Source organism: Sinohyriopsis cumingii, chromosome 8 (genome assembly GCF_028554795.1).
Source record: "Sinohyriopsis cumingii isolate HCF-2022 chromosome 8, ASM2855479v2, whole genome shotgun sequence".
Taxonomy (NCBI): domain Eukaryota; kingdom Metazoa; phylum Mollusca; class Bivalvia; order Unionida; family Unionidae; genus Sinohyriopsis; species Sinohyriopsis cumingii.
Genome location: NC_142968.1, coordinates 86,269,346 through 86,292,345, shown reverse-complemented (window position 1 = coordinate 86,292,345; position 23,000 = coordinate 86,269,346).

Sequence of the window (23,000 nt, the reverse complement as noted above, 5' to 3'; positions counted from 1 at the left end):
ACGGTCAACTCTTGCAACGACTGCAACTCTTTCACCAGAAAGCTTTAGACGAAACAGCTCTACTCACTCTGAAAGATTTTAAGACCTTGATGAAAAGTTCAGCACCATCACCAGTACCAGTACCACCACTACCAGTGACCAAGACAGAAAAAGGAGAAGAAGAAGAAGAAGAAGGGTTTCAAACTCCACCAGAAAAAGTACGCAAGTTAACAACACCACCTACCTCCAAAATTGGATGGATTAAAAAGATGATGGCCACCCCTTCTTCATCACAAGAGAAAAAGAAAGTGAAGACAGAAGTGAAGACATAAGTGAAACAAGAACCGATATCCCCCGCTCAGACATCCTCCTCTTCAACACCTATTGCCGGTCGCACACGCAAAGCATTGCAGTCCAAGAAAGTACCCCAAGAGAAAAAGAGTAGCATCCTCCAAGAGTGGGTGTCTTATTAACATACGAACACAAAAAAATGGAAAAAGTCTTAGCCAGCATTTACTACGATCCCTCCCATCCTGCAGGTTACGCAGGAGTTCAAAAATTGTATCGTGCTGCCAAAACTCGATTGAAAAGTCTCCGTTTACCTCAAGTGCAACGATGGTTACAAGAACAATCTACCTACACTTTACACAAACCCATTCGACGCAAGTTTGTCAGAAGTCGCACCCGAGTGGAAGGCATCGATCATCAATGGCAAGCCGATTTAGCCGATGTCTCTCATTTGGCCAGCTACAATCGTGGCTACAAATATTTGTTTTGTGTCATCGACGTCTTTTCCAAATTTGCCTGGGTCGTGCCCTTGAGTTCCAAATCGAACAGCGAGTTAGTGCGAGCCCTGCAACGGGTGTTGAAACAAAGCGGTCGTCACCCTCTTCGATGGCAAACGGACAAAGGCACCGAATTTCTGAACCAAGCTTTCCAAAAAGAATTAAAGAAACGTGACATTCATTTTTTTACCACCGAGAATCCCGAAACCAAAGCCAGCATCGTGGAACGTTTTCAACGCACTTTGAAAGAACGCATGTGGAAATATTTTACGCATCACCACACTCTGAAGTACATCGACATCTTACCGCACCTGGTGGAAGCGTACAACCAATCTTACCATCGAAGCATCGGACGTGCCCCGCAAGACGTGACTCCCGAGAACGAAGTGTTGATGTTTGAGCGCCTGTTTGGTACGTCCCCGACGAGGGCTGTCCCCAAGAAAAGTGGAGAGTTGACCGTAGGAGATTGGGTGCGCATTGGCAAAATCAAACGCACTTTCGACAAAGGTTACTTACCTAACTGGACGACCGAATTGTTTCGTGTCACTGGACGAGTGCATGGCCGTCATCCTGTCGTCTATAAATTGGAAGACATGAACGGAGAAGTGCTCAAAGGAACGTTTTATTTGCCCGAGTTACAACGTGTCACCAAAAAAGAAGACGACGTGTACGACATCGAAAGCATTCTCGAACGCAGAACCCGTAAAGTAGGCAAACGACGTGTCAAAGAAGTCAAAGTACATTGGAAAGGATATCCGCCCAGTTTTGATTCTTGGATCGACGCTTCGCAAGTCATCGGCTATAAAAAGAAGTGACCATCATGCCCTTTCACACAGACGCAGCTACGTCGACCACTTCTTCACCTAGTTCTTCTGTGCAAGATTTACAAAAACAACCCTTGTGGGTGTGGTGTGGAGAACGTGTGCCTAAAACGCAAATCGTCTTTTTCTGCCAAATCTTCGTGGTGTATTGTGTCATCGGGGCAGCCATTGCCAATTTGAGTTTGCAACAAGGAGACAAACAATTGTGGACCATTTTATTGAGCAGTTGCATCGGTTACCTGCTTCCTAATCCCTCCCTGAAATTCACCTCGAACGGGAACCACGGGAACCTTGTGTCCAGTGCCAGTGCCAGTCACCACTCCAACAACAACCACAACCAGAACCCCATTTTGGGCGGAGACACGCCTCTGACGTCCAGTAACCCCTCGGACAGCCACAGAACTCTGGAATTATGAGTCACCAAAACCAATTTTACTTAACCTTACCCAGTGACAGTTCCATGGAGGTGTTTCCCACAACAATTTGTGCTGTTACACGGCCAAATTACCTCAGGCCATCCAGTTAGATCACCATTGGGAAGTGGCTTTGGTAGAAATGATTCACCCTACACAAATCCAAAACATCACTGAAAAGCAAAACACTTTTGAGGTCGAAATCCTGAACCAACAATTGCAAGAAACCATAAATGAAATCGGGTTTTCAGGGGACACAAGACCATTCAACAATTCATCCTTCAATATCTACACCTTGAAAATTCCGGCAGTGTTTTATTTTAGTGGCCAACATTTGGTGGACACCATTGCTTCCAGGTTCGAGTTAGCCTTTGGCAAAGCCCTGAACAGAATAAAAAAAAGTGTCACCCTGGAGTACCATAAAGTGGCTCGTCGCTTACTAATGAAATTTCAGGATACCCAAACGTTGTCCATCAGTTTTAATCGTGACTTGTTTGATATTTTAGGTGGAGACACAAAAATGGCTCCAAATTTTAAACCAAAGATCAACAGCAATACGGAATTTTACAAGTTTTTTCGATTCCCTGTAGAACTGAACCAAGGACTGAATTTGATGTTCGTGTACTCCGATGTGGTGGAGTATAACGTGGTGGGACACACCTCTGTGCCGTTGCTGCGTGTCATTCCTTTCAAAGTGGATAGTACCACGACCCGTGACCAGCAAGGTGGAAACACTTACCACGTCCACCGCGAATTTGTACATCCTCACTATTTGCCTGTCAGCAAGTCCTATTTGGACACGGTCAACATTGCTATAAAAGGAGATTTGGGACAAAATATTCCATTCACCAAAGGAAAAGTCACGGTGAAACTCCATTTTCGAAAACGGTTCTCTCACGACTCGTAAGTCATGTATCCAGTGTATCGAGGGGTTGCTCGGCAGCGAGGACACGGTTTAGGAGATATGTTAAAATCGGCCTTTCGTTCGGTTGCCCCAGTCTTGAAACCGATGGTGACACGCGGATTGCACGCCTTGAAAGATGCGGCACTGACGCAAGGCAAAGAATTTCTCCAAAATGTCATTATCGACAAACAAAACCCTAAAGAAGCCTTCATGAGCGCAGGCAAAAATGTCTTTCTGCAAACGGGCAAAGACATTTTGGGCCGCCGAGAAACACCTATAAATGCCCTGCACGCTACCGAGCCAGGCATTCAGCAAGGACAAGGCAGAAAGAGACGACGAAGAAAACACCCTTTCACCAGACTTCACACGTCTAAAGCTAGAAAGACAAAGAAAAGAAGAACCGTTCGAGACTTAGACGTTTTCGATTATTGAGAAAGAGACAAAAAATGATGCACCGAGAGTCTTGCGCCTGTTCCAAGACGGAACTGGATCTGTTTGCCATGCCACCCACCATGATGACCATGCAAGAATCCCAATGGGTGGAATTTCATCCCGTCTCCTCATTGACCGATTCCGCTCCCATCGAGTTTGAAATCAAAAGACAGCCCGAAGATTACATCGATCTGAATAGCAGTTACTTGTACTTGAAAGTCAAAGTTCAAGATAAGGATGGAAATGCTATAGACACTGAGCCAGTAGCTCCCGTCAACAATTTCATGCATTCATTGTTTAGCGGAGTGGACTTGTACTTGAATAACAAACTAGTCAGTAGCAGCATGGATACTTACCCTTATCGAGCGTACCTGGAAAATCTCTTGACGTACGGAATAGACGCCAAGAACACTCATCTCAATGCCTGTATGGTATGGGAAGCTGACGATGCAGGCGAATTTGAAACATTCAAAACTGATACAGCCAAAGACCACAATGCGGGATTTGTAGAACGAAGAGACAGAATCAAAGACGGACACAGTTTAGAACTGATGGATCGTTTACATTTGAACATGTGGTTGCAAGAAAAGTATTTGCTGAACCGGGTGTATGTCCGCCTGAGACTGAATCGCAGCAGTACCGCTTTCCATTTAATAGCTGATAGTGACGATAATTACAAAACCAAAATCCAAGAAGCCAGACTCTACGTACGCCGTGTGGAAGTGTTACCTAAAGTGGGAAACGACATCAGTCAGACGTTGAGCAGAACGACCGCCAAGTATCCGATCCGACGTGTGGAAGTGAAAACCTTCACCATTCCTAGGGGACAGAGATCCATGATCGAAGATCATCTGTTCCAAGGACAGTTACCCAAACGTTTAATCGTTGGTATGGTCGAGAATACAGCCTTCAACGGAGCTATCGCTAAAAATGCTTTCTACTTTCAACACTTTTACGTGTCCAAGATCGAGGTCAGTCGCGATGGCAAGACCTTGTGTACCCGACCTTTCGAACCTAACTTTGACAAGAAGAATTACTTGAGGTCGTACTTGTCGCTGTACGAAGCCACGGGACAGTTAGGAACCAACACCAGTCACGGCATTACATACGAGGATTATGCAGGAGGCTACGCTTTGTGGGCTTTCGATTTCACTCCAGACCAAGGTAGCGACGAGGGACATTTCCACCCTATAAAATCTGGCCAGATTCGTGTGGAACTTCAGTTTGCAAAGCCACTGGACGAGACAGTGAACGTCATCCTGTATGCAGAATTCGATAATACCATAGAAATCAACAGTTTGAGAGAAGTCATTCTAGACTATTAGAAGCTATGGAAGACTTATCCCTCTTTACCTAGTGGAGAAACTTTGGAGATGGAATGTGAGAAGACCATGGAAAAAGAAGAAGTGATCATGATGAAGTCAAAATGGCCAGAACAAGAAGCCCATTTAGTCTCCTGTTTTGCCAAACACTTGGTCGAAAAAATGACGGAATTGATCAAGAAAGATTGCTATTGATGTCAAAACGATCATCCCAGTCAAATTCAACACGATAAATGCCTGATGCTGAGTCAAGAAGAAAAATTGGACGAGTATCTGGACGATGCTTGGAGTCTCATCTCGGACGAAGACGTGTTGCATCAGTGGTATAAAGACTTGCGTGAACATTCTTGTCCACCATTAACCACTCAAGAGATCGATCGCATCGAAGCTCTCCTGAATCAGAGTGAGGAGACGAAACGAAGAAACGGTTATTTGTCAGACATTTTCAAGCAAAAAGTCAGGATCGAATTGACGACTTATTATTACCTGTGAAGAAAAAAAAAACCACACAAAACATGGATACCTGGGAACTTTATTACCTTTTGAACCACAGTTCGTATACGGCTTCTTGGAATCCTGTCGTCTGTGCTAAAGATGAACTCCCTCATCGCAAACCTCAAGACCATCTGGCTTACGTGATCAACACGGACGACAGTCATCTCCCAGGAACCCACTGGGTAGCCGTCTACTTTCCTCAAGAAGGATGTGTGGAATATTTCGATTCGTACGGATTGCCCCCTTTGGAAGACGATATCATCGACTTTATGAGAAGAAATGCTCAGACCACCCGATTCAATAATGTGAAATTACAAGGCACAGATTCCTTGGTGTGTGGACAATATTGCGTGTATTTTCTGCATCATCGCAGCCTGGGCTATTCCTTAGAACATTTAGTGACTCATTTTGATCCTCGTTCTCTACCATCCACATCACTAGTGGAACTTCAAATCTTAACTGGAGAACTGCCGCTCCACCTTAGAAGACAAGAACTCACCCTCAGATATGCAGCCAGGCTAACAACACACCCCGACACACACCCCACCCGGCTAGCTATAAATAAATGCAACATACCTTTTAGAACTAAATTATCACAAAACATACCAGCAGGGAAATTAGTCCATCAATTAGTTGAACAACTTCCTATAGACAAACTCCAAGCAGAAATTGCAAATCACTATGACAAAGAACCATGGATAAATATCAACCCCACAGTTAACACCCTCATTACGAAATATGGCAATAAAAACGAACAGGAACTCAAACTAAACACAATCTGTACAGAAGAAATCAACTCAAAATATTGCAACTACATTAAGATTTACACTGATGGATCCAAAATTACAGAACCACCCAGAACAGCAGCAGCTTACGTAATCCCCGAACTTAACATTAAAGTAGGACGAAGACTGCCTAACCTCTGCTCTATATACACAGCTGAATTCTGCGCCATACTTAAAGCACTCAAATGGATCAAAGAGAACAAAATTCCCCAAGCGGTAATAATAAGTGACTCGCTAAGCGTCATAAACTCAATACTTAATAACAACACCAAATCAAGAGAAAACTATCTTAGGCAAACCAATTTATTGTTAAAAATACTGAACAATAATAACTTACAAGTAGAATTTATGTGGATACCATCCCATATTAACATACCAGGTAACGATATGGCAGATATAACAGCTAAACAAAAACTAAACGAAACCACTCACATCAACCTAGATTATAGCATATGCGAACTCAATAGCATATCTAAAACCCTCAATGATAATAAATGGCAGGAATTATGGAACACAAGCACTCAAGGCAGGAAACTAAAAACCATCATTAAAGAAGTATGTAGAAATAGGAAACCACCCAAAACAAAAGGCAGTGAACAAAAATTCATAAATAGAATACTCACGGGCAAAACCAAGCTGGCTAACAGCTTTGGACAGTACATAGGACCACAACCACATTACCCTAACTGCTACCACTGCAGGGTCCCAGAAGACATAGAGCATATTTTTAACAACTGCCATACACTTGAAAAAGAAAGGGCTAAGTTTAAAGTTAAACAGCATAAAATTGGATCCCCTACAACATACCCAGAATTCTTGATGAACACAAACCCCAATATTAATCTAACATTCAAAAATATCATAAGTTTTATACACGAATCCAATCTACTCAAAAAAATCTAAGAAAGTAAATGAAAGACCAGTTAAAAATATAACAAATCACTGTTTGGGAATTATGACGGCCGGCTCGGTCTCGTGGGTTCACAGACTGACACAGCCGTTCATAGCCCGAATAATAAAAACCAGTTAAGGACGAATATTACAAAATCACTGTTTGGGAATTATGACGGCCTGCTAGGTCTCGTAGGTTCACAAACTGACACAGCCGTTCATACCCCGAATAATAAAAACCAATTAAGGCCACAAAAAATTAAAATAGGAAAATAGGAATTAATTAAAACAGGACTCCATAATAACATACAAACAACCATAAAACAAGTTTTCATTCCAAACCAATAAGATAGGGAATCAAAATAAATAAGGAATTCATGAATAAAAAAAAAAGAAAAAGAAAAAAAAATACTCCTAACTGTCTCCTTGTCTCTTAAACAACATCTGGCTGAACTTTTAAATCAAGCTCCCACAGCTATTTCTACTAACATACTCAGCCAAATCCAGGCAATGTTGGCAGACGACACTGAAGAATTTGAAACTTCCACGCTGGCAGCGGCCCTAGAAGTATCATCATCCAGCGGCGATGAAGCTGATGAACCTGCACCACCTAAACAGAGTGGAAAAAAGGAAGGCTCTGTCTACCGGAATATGGGACTGGGAAAGGCAATTGATGATACCAAAAAAGCGGGCCACTTCGTCAATGCCACAAGACCGGGTGTCCTAATGTGACGTCATCGCTGCCGACCAATCGTGGCGGGAGTCACATACTGATTGGTTTGACACCTGGGGCATTTCAATCCAACTAAGAAACACGAGTGTGTGGTGTGACTATTACCACTCATGTCTATTAGCCTTTCAGTCAGGTTGTTAAGGACTAGTTAGTCCTACACCTGAGTGGCTAAATTAAAAAGTACTCTTTGAGTACATAAAAGCCTGGGGGATGAGGCTCCTTTTCCTTCCCCCAGGAGTAATTAAAAATCACGCAGTGCGTGAATAAAAAAGTGGTACATGTTCAAAAGAACGAAAACCACTATAATCCAACTAACGAACGAACGATCAATTTTATGTTTTTAGGGGGATGTTTTCCTTCACGTCCGCACTTTTAGTATAAATTGAAACTCGTTCGGCAGTCCAGCTACCCTTGTTGATTGATCAACACCAGAATGAACACCAGACTAGCGAAACTGTTGGAACTTCATGTGCATCTGGAATATGCCAGGCGCCTGTTGAACGAACTGGCCGCGGAAGCCATTGTGGAAGAGGGAAGGATGAAAGAGGATGAGAGAAGAAACAAAGAAGAGGAGGAGAGAAGATACAAAGAAGAGGAGGAGGAGAGAAGAAACAAAGAAGAGGAGGAAAAGGAGATAAGAAATTTCAGAATCCCAGAGACAGAAAATTGGGATTCTGAAGCTATTTATCCTCCCTCTGCTCTCTCCCCCAAAAAAGTAAAAAGCAACTGGGGAACAAGATGTGTATGTGGCGCCAGGCCTGGAAGGTGTCATCATTAACCAGGTGTCCATGAAGTTCCAAAAATAACAGCCCTTTTCAGGGCTACCCAATACTCTAGAAAAGAAATAACAATCAATTTGCCAATGTGTGTAGGTAGAGTAGTGTGAATATAAACACTGACTCTTTTTTCATAATGTGAGTGTATGTGTTTGTGTGTTTGTGTTTGTAACTACTCACGTAAGTTTGTGTGAATAGTAGATTATGGGTTAGTTTAATGTTTCTTAGCGTATGTGGAGAGTATAGTTTGGGTTTTATTATATGAAATGAGAAAGTAGGGGGATGTTTTCCTTCACGTCCGCGCGTTGTTTGGTCATGATCTAGGTAATATCAGTTTTATGTCTTAGGGGGATGTTTTCCATTCTACGGAATAAGCAAACAATAAGATGCCAGCAGCTTCAGCTTTGTATAACAACCTTATGGGAAGTTGGTATTGGATGGTGGATGGATTGAATGTAGCAGAAAGGCTTGAACAGGAATGGAGGCATGCAGTGACAAAAGACTTCGTCTCAAGACAAGTAACCAGCCTCCACTTAGCCATCGATATTGTAAAAGAAATGATAGAGGATGAGGAGAAGAGAATCAGAGGTTTAATTAACCCACCGTATATGAAAGTGGGCAAGTTGAAAGAAGCCATAGTTTATGTGACGAGTGTAAGGTGTTTTTCAGAAGACATTGTAGAATGGACAGATTGGTCTTTTGTGAAGTGGGGCTTAGACAAGCTTAAGAAAGCGGAAGAAGTAATGAGGAATGTGCTGACCGAAGAGGTCAAGAAGATCAAAGAAAAGTGGTCAAAGGAAAGAAAAGAAGAAGAAAATAGAAAGAAAAAGGAAGAACTAGAGAAACTAAACGCTAACTGGATAAAAATCCAAGAGAAGTTCCGAGCCATGGGTCACCCGGACTGGATGCCGGAAACAGAAAAGAAGAAGAAAGGAATGATGGAAAAAATAAGAGGATGGTGGAAGAAGTTAAGGAGTTAGAAGAAGAAAAAAACCCAAAGGCCCTTTTCAGGGCCACCCACATTTCTCGAAAAGAGAATGACTTTCGATTGCCTACCCTTTTTAAAAAATTTAAAAAAAAAAAAAAAAAAAAAATCCCATGTTTAATTCCCCTTGTCCCTAGACAAGCCCAAACTCTATTCGTCATGTTAATTTCCTTTGTCGCTAGACAGACCCACACTATAGTTCCATGTTAAATTCCCCTTGTCGCTAGAGTGACCCAACAATTTTCCTCATGTTAATTTCCCTTGTCGCTAGACAGACCCACGATTTTTCCCCATGTTAAATTTCCATTGTCGCTAGAGTGACCCGGGGGGGGGGGGGTCTGTAATGCTAATTCCCATTGCCGCTAGGGTGACCCTATTCACTACTGTACATTTTGATGGTTTAAATTTTAAGTTGGCCTCACGGAAGCGCTCGAAGACTAATTTCAAATTTTCCAGAGCTTACTCAAAAGTACTACCAATCACGATAATGTCATCTAGATAAGCTAAACACTGCTCGAAAGTCATTCCGTGTAGCACGACTTGGACCAAACGCACGAAAGAAGCGGGCGAGTTAGATAGACCAAACGGAAACGCCTTAAACTGAAATAGTCCTTTGTAACTAGCAAATGCTGTTTTCTATCTATCGTTTTCATCTAACGCTACCTGCCAGTATCCACTAGCAAGATCTAACGTGGAAAACCATTTCGCCCCAGAGAGTGCGTCTAGGGAATCGTCCATTCTAGGAAGCGGATACGCGTCTTTACTAGTTACAGCGTTCGGTTTCCTGTAATCTACGCAAAATCGATGCGTTCCATCTTTCTTAGTTACCAAAACGATAGGCGCAGCCCAAGGGCTATCACTTGGTTCTATTACATCTTCAGCAAGCATGCGGTCAATCTCTTTTTCCACAACTTCTTTCTGAGATAATGGTAATCTACGAGGAGGCAATTTTATAGGTTTACTGTCACCACTGTCTATTACATGTTTTACTTTATCGGTTCTGCATAACATACCATCAGGTCCTACAAAGACATCGGCGTACTCGGCTATGAGTTTCTGCAACGATCTCTTTTGTTCGACTGAAACCTTTTCAGATACTCCGTCTACCAAAGGTTTAAGATGACTTGGTACTGGTATATTTGAATTGCAAGGTGTCTCGAGTTTTGAAAAAGTCCCACAGCAAACACTCTGCACAGGATGTATTTGAGCTATCGGTACTCATTTCTTCAGTGTGATCGGTTCAAAGGTAAAATTCACTACGGAAAAAACCACTTCCGAATTCTCGGGTTTTACTAAAGGCTTCGGCAAAATCAAACCAGTTTCTTCTGAAAATTGTTTGAGAGGTTCGACAATGCCTTCTCTGGTTATTTCCCATTCTCCCTGTACGTTTCCTTTAACAAACATATTTGATTTTGGAGGGATAGCGATCGAGTCCGTGACATGTATTCTAGCACAGGAAAAACTATTTTCCCTTTCCAATCTGATTTTCAGCTTTCTAATTTTCAGAATGCCCTTCTTCAAATTTAAGTTGGCATTATTTTTTTCTAGAAAATCCAAACCAATTATTCCAGGTAACTCGTCTAGATCAGCAACTATGGTGTTGCTTTCAAAAGCTTTACCACCTATCTTAAATCTGAAGACTGTTTGCCCATAAATGCTTAATAAACCTCCGTCTGCAGCGGTTAGTTGAGAGCATGCTGGTTTTAAATCAGGTTTTCCCGACACAAGTCTTTCAAAAACTTGTTTAGAAATAAGTGTTACAGCGGACCCAGTATCTACTCAAAATTTCACAGACATCTGATACACATCGACAGACACAAACCAACAGGTTTTAGCAATAGCAGTTAATCTTAAAGTTGTCCTTTCAGAGTCTTTATTACTCTTCTTATTGCGTTCATAACAGTGGGCCAAACTTTCGGCCTCAAGATCAGCCCGTTCTAGTTTAACTCTACACCATTCTTAGCCGATTGTTCCGGCTTCACCTGATTATCTAACATACTATTAGGTCTGTTCGGGTTCTTTTTCGTGGGGCAGTCCCTACTCATGTGACCCAATCCATGACAAGTATAACACTCAGTCTGATTTGCTCTGGTAGTCTGATGATTTCCTCGATAGGTAGTATTCCTATCCTTCTTTTGCATATTCACTATTACCATATTTATCTGTCTTGTATTTTCTGTCGACAGTTTCGCTACAGTGTCCACAGATTCTTGGAGAGCTTTAACTGCTCTTTTAAGGTTATCAATATTCGAACGCGTGTCACTGTCTTTACTTTCTTCCTGGTTACCTGTCTCGGTATTGCTTTTGGGCAGGTCCTGTTTAGACCTAAGAGCTCTAACGGGGATCTTCTTATTTATAGGTTTCTGTAAATTTGGCCAAGTCCCTTCAAAGGCCTCATACTCAGTGGCGCTGGCCATTGCATCATCTAGAGTTTTGGGATGCCCAAATTGAACATGCTTTCTTATTTCCTGACTCCCTAGGCCATATATATATATATATATATATATATATATATATATATATATATATATATATATATATGTCTTCACTAGCCGAAACGGGAATCGTCGGAAATGCGCGACAGGCTAGTCGCCTCAACGCATGACCATAGTCTGCAGCTGACTCAGATTTTTGTCTTCGTCTATTTCTAAACTCGCATCTATAAGCAGTTTCCCTTTCTATTGGACTGAATCTTTGTTCTAAAGCAGCTTTAAGAAAGTCATAGTCCCCTATTTTAGTTCAGTCTAAATCACCTAGTAACCGTTCTGCTACTCCTCTTAAACTCATTGCAAGTTGTTGAGCTCTTTCACTTTTATTCCAATTATTCCAATAAGCAACTTGCTCAAAATGTAGAATATAATCTTGCCATTCCACGTTTTTGCCATCGAATTTGTCAGGTTCTTTTTCTTTCCTAAATCGTTCGGCACCTTCGGTGTATTTATTTTGCCCGAATTCATTCGCTTTGTTTGAATCCTTGTGACTGAAGTAACCGCCAGAACGATCGTACGCAATACAATTCGAATTGTGTATTACCGAGTTTACGCAACGCCCACTTGACCTTGAACTGGGCACACCGTTACACGCGACTCGGGATTCCTCGGCTTCTCACGTCACGTGACCGCTATCTACCAACCAAGAGCAAGACGAAGTTGAACGCGCGGACTCATTTGTGCAATAACCATTTGAACAACGGGAAATATTGCACAATATACTGTCATCCCATGCACCATTTCGAGTTTTGGAGAGATTCTTTTCGTGCGAATTGTTTCTGTCGGCACGAAGGAAATGGGACTCCAGTTTTTCTGTTTTTGGGAGAGGAAGCGACGTTTCAATAGTGGACCAAGAAGCAGTGTTACCGCATGGAGGATTGTGCACATTCTGCTTTTATGCGAATTGGTCCACAAAATAACCGTGTTTATTTTCCTTGTGTGTGTCCTGATGATACAGATCATCACTTTTAATAGTGTTTTTATGTATGCATTTGTGTGCGATTGAATTTTGGATCGATGATCCACTGGTTGGTGTGCCTACACATGCATCACGGTTGGGATGTGTGAAAGTTGCAATGGATTCAGATGGATTACTGGCACGGATGCCATTCTTATCCTCTGTCGGTGAGTACATTTCATATTTCCTCATCTTTAATTCACTATCTGGAACGCGCAAAGGTATTTCGTCATGATGATTTGTTGCCTTACGCCTGTGGGGCGATTCGACCTTGACTTTGTGTCGCTGAGAATCTACATGCAGCCTTGACCTGATAACGAATTGTTTGCCAGTAGGTGTATCTAAACACTTGGTACGTGTGGGTGTCTGGACACCATCGTCCACAATTTCCATACTTGTGTCATAAAATTCCTCATCAGGAGAATAAATCTCCGCTCTTTCAGACACAGCTGGTCTACTTTCAACCATAATTTGTGCTGGTTTGGGTGTAAACACGTCAGCAATACAGTAGTTGCAAATTTCACCGAATATCCTGGTCACGGCACCAAAATTGTAACGGGGGCAATTCTTTACGAAATCTAAATAGGGCTTTCTCCGCTTGATGGGAAAGGGTGGATGGGTGGGCTGGTGCACACCAGCGAAGTTAGTGGACGAACAGACGGAGTGAAGCCTTGAAATAGTCCCCACTTATTTCATTTATTCTAACCCAGGTTCGTTTCTAATAAAAGGGTATTCGGTGATATAATTTAGTTATCGGAGAGAGAGGGAAAGTAAGACAGAAAGTTCTAAAAGTTGAACGACAGAGAGAAGAGAAAGAAAGATACCTCATTTTATTAAAGTGAAGTTATTACTTACTGAAATCAAGAAGCAAAGATGAAATTCGAATGAAAATAATAAGGTTTATTTAAAGTGAATAATTAGTTAAATAAGCAGTTACAAATTAAGGATGTGTTTTAGGTGGATGGAGACTAAATTTAGGAAGGAAGTTAGGAAAGTATGAAATAATCTGATAAATCGTGCAATTAATGGGGCCAAGCTTAATTTCTTACCTTCTTGTACACCCAGAACAAACCAGACGATCGTATCGTCCCGATATAGTAACTCTGTAACCACACAGGACTGGTCTAACGCCAAGCAATGGCGACTGTACTACCTTCAACAACCGCAAACTGCGATTTCGCCCGACCCGACGCTGGATGACCGGTAAAAATGGTCTGACATAAACAGAGCTCAAGTAAACACTTCATGTAGAAAAGGGGGGGGGGGTAACTTTAAATTTCAGTGTAAATAAGTCCGAAATTAGCGAAATCGTACATTAAAAAACTACTTCAAGTAAATTACACACTAAATTTCCATCCACCATCACATTCCCCTCCCCCACCTCTTAAACCCAATGTGCTCCGCACATTGCGTCTAAGAGAGTAATCATATCATTTCAAGATGCAAATTGTTATTTCATTCACATTAAACTACCATGCATGGGAAGTTACAGCATTGATAACATTCTAATTTACATTATCAAAAGGGATGGACATAGATCACATGTAAATTATCTTTATCCATTTTTACCACGTACAACTATCACAGTATAATTGAGAGAATGACGTTCACATAGGTAAACCGGTAAAAATGGTCCGACATAAACAAAGCTCAAGTAAACATTTCATGTGGAAAAGGGGGGGGGGGTCTTTAAATTTCAGTGTAAATAAGTCCGAAATTAGCGAAATCGTATATTAAGAAACTACTTCAAGTAAATTACACACTAAATTTCCATCCACCATCACAACTAATTTTACTATTGCTTTTTGTTTCGCTTCTAAATTGTCCACAAACTGTAATTGCCATGTGCCATTGGAATATAGTACAATCTAAACTTATTCCGCACGTAATCGGCCATCTCAACAGTAAATATATTGTGATCTCAGCCATTCACGTCTAGTAGTTACAGTTTTAAGAAGACAACGTATACAACAATTAACATGGACATTACAAATTCGTCTGCTGTAAGATACAGACCATTGAATTGGGGAGGGGGAGGCTGATACTTTTTTGGGTGTGTATGTATGTGATATATTTTATTTTCTTCTACCTTAAGATAATTATAAAAAAATAAGGCAGTGGATATAAGATGGCGTTATTTTGTTGCAAATCAGAAAGAAACTTTTTCAGTGGTATGAAAATTGGAAATTAAAAAATATCACAGGCATTGGACGCAGAAAATCAAAATGTTGAAACTAATATGATTACGGTATACCATAGTCCACGTGATCATTGGTTCAGGAGAAGTAGTAATCAGATATTAAAGATGACCAAATGGTATAAAAGGTTTTGTGGTACCCAGCTCTAGTGTCCATATTAGATATCAGATGCACACAATTTCTCTTTCAGACCATATACATCTTTGAAAGGCTTCTGGTGAAAGCACAATGTTGATATGAATAGCTTTCTAGCAGAAGTAGCTACCATAAGATTTTCCAGATAACTATTGTTGCATCTATATTGGCACCATTTAATTTACATTTTGACTTTATATCGTAAGAAGACTTTCAGTGAAAATCCCATGCAGATATGACCATTCAAGAAAAGCAGTTATAAGATTTTCAAGCTGGCCAAAATGGTGCCATAATGGATATCTGAGTGGCATAATTTAGATTTAGGACCAATTAGGCACTATAAGAGATCTGTGTATGAAACTCCATGACTATATGACTGTCCTCTATGAAGAAGTCATAACATTTTCAAGATGGCTGTCCTGGTTGCCATATTAGACCTCAAATACCGGGTAGGCACCATTTTTATTTAGGATCAGTTAGATGTCATAGAAAGGCTTTTAGTGAAAACCTCATCAGGAGCAATATGCAGGGGGGTTGGGGTTTGAGCAATACATTACCTGTCACTATTGAATATTTGTTATTGCTAGTTTGGTGGGAGGCTGATGATCTAAGGAAATGGTACAAACAAGGAAATACTCACCTTATTGCAGGAATGTCCACTACTATATATTGGTATCTGTTCAGGCAACTTTACTGTGCCATGACATTGAACCTTTGAGAATATATGCCATCACCCTGGTTACCAATGGATGGAGGTAGAGGAAGAAGATAGTGCCTGCCAAAACGTGCAACTGCCTAAAGGTGGCCTTTATAACCTCCTTCATAGAGAAACAAGAAAGATAGTCCCATGAGGTAGCAACGGCTAGAACCTCATGGGATTTAATCTTCATGAATGAATTAAAGTTCCAGGTAAGGGACTGAAATGCTCTCTTGACCTTCAGTAAAATCAGAATAGAAAGAATGGATGCAGAAATATCAGCAAAACCCTTAAAGGGAAGGATTATATATTTCCCACACTTACTTCTCCTTTAAGAAGTGACCAAATAAGTCATTACCAGCACAAATACAGCCTACAATAATAATCTTTATAGTAGGTGAACCTACCAACGAAAGCTGGCCTTTTGCTAAAAAAAACATGATTGGCAAAGGAGAGACACCAACTCATATGTGCTTTTGAACAGTAGACACACCAACTCTAAGGACATGGTATGAAACTCGCTCTTTGAAGTAACAGTCTTCAGGAAAAGTACTCATAAGAAGCATCACCCATTGGTTCAAGGGGGTTGGGTAAGACCACAAGACACATAATATATTCCATCTAGGTATTTGGTCTCTGTAGCTCAAAGTACCTGATAAGGTCAGCAATAAGATAATCCAAACTGATGGCAGGGCATTTAACTTCTAGTGTTTTAGAAAGGTCTACAATTAACACATTTCATACTGTACTAAGATTCCCTACTTGGCATCATAGACCAAAGACATGAAGTGTCTTCTGGTCTGAACAATACCCCTGAACCAAATGTACAGGTGGAGACCCTGCGGGATGCTCATAAAGCCACAATACTACTACAGAAGGACCCTCCTTTGAGGCAAATGTCCAAATCTGATCTACCAGTAAACTGAGAAGTTCAATGAACTAGCAACAGACTGGCTATTTCCCATGCATGTAGCAGCAGAGAGGGCGAACATACCCAAGAATTCCGACAAAAAAAAAAAAATAAACAAAAAAATAAAATCATTTCGTAGAAAGGTCCAGATTTTTACAAATAAGCGTTTCCTGGGAGGTTTTTATTTTTGTTGAAACCAACTCCATCAATAAAACCTTAGTTCGAAAAGGTAGCTGAAAAATAAAGTACTCTACGTGTTTATTTATTTTTTGTTTAATTTCCACGGACGACCAACATTGGTAGGCGCCCTCTCTGCTGCTATTAATTAAAAAATTGTTATATCAAAATAATGATACATCCAGAATCTCATACTGCAAGAATAGCACGAGAACAATTAGAAGCAATTAAAAAATTTCTTCCCGTGCGAGATTCATTCAGAAAAAATCTACAAGCGCAGCAGGAAGCACAAGTTGAATACGAAGAGGACACTAAAAAACTGTTTAAACCCGTCACTGCAGCTACTGAAAAAGTTACAACTACCATCAAAGAAGATCTTCTTCCGCTATCAAAACAAACAGCAGAACAAACTGAAAAAAATAGCAAGAAGAACTAAGCAGACAAAGAAGATTTTACGAGATCTTTCAGTTGATATAGCTGCGGCTCAGCCTCCAACCGTTGGTGAAGAAATACTTGAAGGTATTGGTAAAATTCATGCTGAAATAGGTGAGATGAAAGATCGTGTACCAGAAACAGAAACAGAACAAACCAAGGAAAGGGTTAATATAAACGATAAATTTACTGAAGAAAGTATTATTAAAATAAGGAAAACTGATGATATAAATAAATTAGCTGAATTTACTGAAATATCTTATCATCAGCGAGGAAAACTTTTAAAATCCGAGTATGCTAAAGATGCTGTAAGTCGTGATAACTGGCGAAGATGGATATTTCGTATACGTTATGATGCTGATCAGGCTAAAAACGATGATCTTAGATATATTGCGTTAATAGACGCAATAGATAGATTTTATGTACGAATTTACCAACAACAAAATACAACCTCCTCCGCCACTGCAGCAACAGAAAAAACAAACTCCACCACCGCAGCAACAGAAAAAACAAACTCCACCACAGCAACAACAACAAATACAACCTCCTCCGCAACAGAAAAAACAACAACCTCCTCGACCGCAATCTCCAGAAGAAGAATTTCACGATGCACCAGGTGCTACTGGTAGTGGTCTGGGAAATAATTTTTTTTGTCCTGATAATATTATTAATGATGTGTCACGGTTAGAGGTTCTCGTAGGAGGAAAACGAGCTGGAAATAATTCACCAGAAATAATTAATGAAGCATCTTATATTTGTTGACGATTATTTCAAGGTGGCATCATGGATATTGGAGTTTACCGAGAACTTATCGATGAACTTGTTGATGACTAGTTGTTAGATAAATAGTAAATAAAATAAGATGATCATACATAATAATCATCGCAAGCCTGTACAGGTCAGAGCGGTGAACTCACGATTACCAATCTACAGAGCTACTTACGGAGATGGACTTGGTGATGTTATTCAGGGATTATTCACAAGGATAGCTCCAAAAGTAGCACCTGTTGCAAAACAATTATCGATGAAAGCTATTGATATTGTTCGTGATAAAGCTCCTGGAGCAATTGTCAATGTTGCTGGTAAGGCATTTTCGGCAATCAAAGAAAGACTATCACGATTATTGCGACGAAAACAACAACCACCAGTAAAATTACCAAGTACTGAGGTGATGCCAGCAGATGTCAGTAAAATAATAAATCAGGCTGCAAATCAAAAACTAGCAAATTATCTGAAGAAGCAGAAAGAAATATAACATCAAATTTAATAGCAGGAAGCGGTCTTCGTCGACAATAATTTAGATCACCATTTGGAAAAATGGTAATTATAATAAAATGTTCAAGCGCGAATCAGGCACAGCATTTGATATGGAGGCACCTGTCCTTAAGTATGAATCAGTACGTGATTATCAGTTTTATTCCTATGACGCAAGACAACCAAATCAGCGGGGGAGAATCGAATTACAGGTTCAGGATACAAGTAGATATTTCTTGCCCGCTGTGGCGTTTATTGAAGTAGAAGGTGAACTTGTAAAGGGGGATGATACGCCATATGGTGCCAATCTGCGTGTTGGTTTTGTCAACAACGGGATTATGGCGTTGTTTGATAGCACCACATATATGATTGACGGAAAAAATATTGAATCAATTCAGAAGGATGTCGATGTTGCTACAACAATAATTGGTCTAGCGAGATATTCTGACGACTTTACAAGATCGGCTGGTCCAACAATGATGTTCGCTAAAGATATCACCGACAACGACAACCATGATCAATATATTAAGTTACTCACACCACGGGATACTGCAGTTGCTAATCAGGCAGAAGCTGCCAACCCAAATCGTGAAGGTAGACCAGGTGCTGATTTTGAAATTATAAAAAGTGTTAATGCAACTTACAACCTAGGGTTTGCAACACGTCGAGCAGCATTGTTAGGAGATAATAGAAATTTTTCATGTGCAATTCCATTATCTCACATCTTTGGATTTTGCAGAAATGTTAGAAAGGTCATCTTTGGAGCTAAGCACACAGTTGTGCTCGTAAGAAAAGGTGATGATAATGATGCAATCTGGCGAGGTGCTGGTGTTGCTGATGCTGGTAAAGTAAATATAACGAAACTTTCATTGTGGATGCCAGTAATGACTCCATCAATTACTGAGGAACAAAAATTACTCTCTTTTATGGATCAAGGCGGTAAATCATTGTTATCATGGTTAACAGTAACCACAGATGCTATTCAAAGTTCTGTTGTTGGTTTATTTACATGGCATATAGCATCACGGCAAAGTGTTTCTGCACCGCGACATTTTAATTGCGCTACAAGATATTGCTAGGATAAGTAATCAAGAACGTTCACATATGATATTTGACAAACTTGAAGTTAATGAAGTTTCCTTACGGATAAATGGACATCAAGAACCAGCTGAAGATATATTGTTAAATTTTGGTCAAAATCACGTAGCGCGTGCATATCATCGTTTAATGTCATTCATGGGACAAAACATCGATACTGGGCTGCAAATATCACAAATAGATTTTACAACATTATATCCGATTTATTATTTTTCATTGGAACATCTTGATTTGTCCAAACAGTCTGTCGTTGATATACACTTTCGAGCTCGTGTTAATGCCCTGCCACAAATCGCGGCTGGTCCACCAGTTGTTTATGGTCCTTACAGAGCAATCGCGGTCATACTTAGCGATAAAGCCATGTTACTTGAAGGTGGTAGTGGTCGGATGAGAGTCGTTGATGCACCAGTGGAAAATCTCTAATTATTCAGAAAAATATATTTTATATAAAAATGTTGTATGGTCATGTTAATGTTACTCTGACTCCTGGTCAGGTAAAAAAGCTTCAATCAAAAACCGCCAATAAATGTAAAACTAAAATATCACTAAAACGAGATCAGATTGGTGGTGGTCCAAACAAATTATCGTTGACAAATAATCAGATTAAACATTTCAATAAAGCCCTAGAATCAAAAACCGGAGTTCAATTTCATCTTTCTCCGAGTGCCATCAAGGACATGATTAAAATAGGTGGATTTTTCCCACTATTAGCTGCAATACCAGCACTACTTGCAGCAAAAGCTGCTGCGTTATCTGCGATAGCCGCAGCTGCTGCACCGGCGTTAGCAAAAGCTGCTGCGTTAGGTGCTGCTGGAGCGGCAGGTAAAAAAGTTTTTGATAAGATTACTGGTGGACGATATAGCAAAAAAAAGGGACGCGGTCTAAGATTACCCGGATCTCGCTGGGGAAGAGGTCTGAGGCTTCCACGTTAGATGTTCCAGCATCAAATTTTGATTTACTTGATGCTGCTAAAAAATTAAAAATAAAAAACTTCAGAGGTGTTTTTATGCGAGATCAATTGCCGGACCGACCAAACAAACTCGAAACAGGTATTATTAATTTAGACTCGACTTCAGGACCCGGTACTCATTGGGTATCATATGCGGTTGATCCACGTGGAATTGTTTATCTTGATTCATACGGGTTAGCTCCACCTGTTGAATTTATCAAGTATGTCGCACCACTTCACGCAAGAACCTCTGGTTGTAAAGTTTGGTATTCAACACTACCCACACAAACAATGACAGATCCGCCAATATGTGGCCGTGAAGTAATTAATGTACTTAACGCTATATCAAAATCATCCAAACCGCCACATAAAGTCGTGCATGATTATACAAGCAACCGATTCGTTGCGCGTAAAGCGTTTTAAACAACAGGTCTTATTATAATGGTTGATATGTACGGAAGAAGATCTTCACGCATTGAGAAAAAATCCGACGTTGATCTGTCGAAGTACGCAACTAAAGATGAACTTGCTGATATCATGAATCTTGCTGGAGTTGATCCAGATGAGGTTATTTTTCAAGATCGATATGGTAAACTAAAAACGAGCAACATCAGATGGAATGATATAGTTCGACGAGTACTCTGTGCAGTTACGGATAATATTCCCGTGTTTACTGACAGCGGCAAAATCAGAGATTCAAGTATGTCGTTTGCAACCATCAGAAATGAAATTGCAAGAAGCGTCGCTAATCGCGTGAAAAATACCGGCGACACAATGACGGATGAACTAAGCATGAACGGGAATAAGATAGTAGTTTTAAGAGATCCAACATCCGACGAAGACGCATCAACAAAAAAATATGTCGACACCGTAGATGGTAAACTATCCACGCTGCGGGCCGAGTATGACGTTCATGTAAACGCATTCACAAATCTTCGCAGAAATTTTAGAAAAATTAATGAAACCGCAGAAGAATTTTTTGGTAATCCGTTGGTCGCTGACATAAAACTCGTTGATATCAAAACTAACCTAGACACGATCAAACGAACACAGCAAGACATCATAGCGGGGATTCCTGAGATCGTTAATAAAACCAGTTTGATTAAAATTCCAGCCGGAATAACTCCCGGACATATCACAAACATCGTATACACGGTATCATCGGGATTTGCAACGTGTTCGCAGCAAAATAAAACTATCAAATATACTGCAACAGTCACTGGCGTGTACAGGCTGTCTGTGTTCAGTGCTGCAAAATTTGAGATTTTCACAAAATATCCATGGCGTCATTCAACCGATAAGTTTTCCGGGGTTGTATCTGTTATATTAAATAGCGGAACCGAAGAGGAATTTATGCTGGAAGCAGCTGATAAGACATTAACCTCAATGTCTTACTGGTGGTGTTTGGAATTTGTAGCTGAAACACCTCAATTGGTTACTGCATAAAAATATATGGACGGTGCACAATACAGGTACAATCAAGCGCATGAATGGCAGGCAGTGTTGAAAGATCGAGTCGAACAATATACAGTAAAAGTAAAAGAATATCGACGACGACTAGTTATCGTTGATGTGATTGTTTATTCAGTATCCGCTGTTGTTGCTGGAACCAGTGTTATATTATCAGCGGTGACAATGATGGCACCAGTACTCGTAACTATTTGTATTTCAGCAGCAACAACGATTGCAGGTGTGCTTAATATCATCGCAAAAAAAATATGTACTTGCACGAATGAAAAATTATCCGATTACATAATAAAATTACACACAGCGACGGTAGCATACTCAAAATTGTCTTCGTTGTTATCAGCGAGTCTCAGTGATGGAATTATATCTGATTTCGAGTTTTCAGTGATGACTAAAATATATGACGAAGGCATCGGTATTAAAGATACAAGTTCTAATAATGATAGAATTACTCCAGCAGATCGTGACTAATACAACTCCGCCAAAGATAACGATGATCTCGGTAAGTTCAACTAATCCTGAATATAGTATTAACTTTCCTACTGCAATTCCAGTAAAAGAAATAGCACTAGCGCAATTACGGGTATATTACAGCTGGCCAAATATCAGATCAAAATCATTTAATGGTACACCAGCAAATAATTCGCTTATATTTGCTAACAAGAACAAACCAGATGGTACTCCTGACTGGATAGATGTTGGAATACCCACTGGTAGTTATGAGATCGAACAAATCAATGAGGAATTTCAATGTAGAATAAAATCAATAACCGGAAAAGAAGCAAAAATATCGATTAATGTTCATGAGCTGACGCTATCCTCGACGGTTGAGATACATTCTCCCGATTACGTCGTTGATATCTATCAATCCATGATAAGATCTGTACTAGGTTGGACTGATGTTCCCCCGGTGTA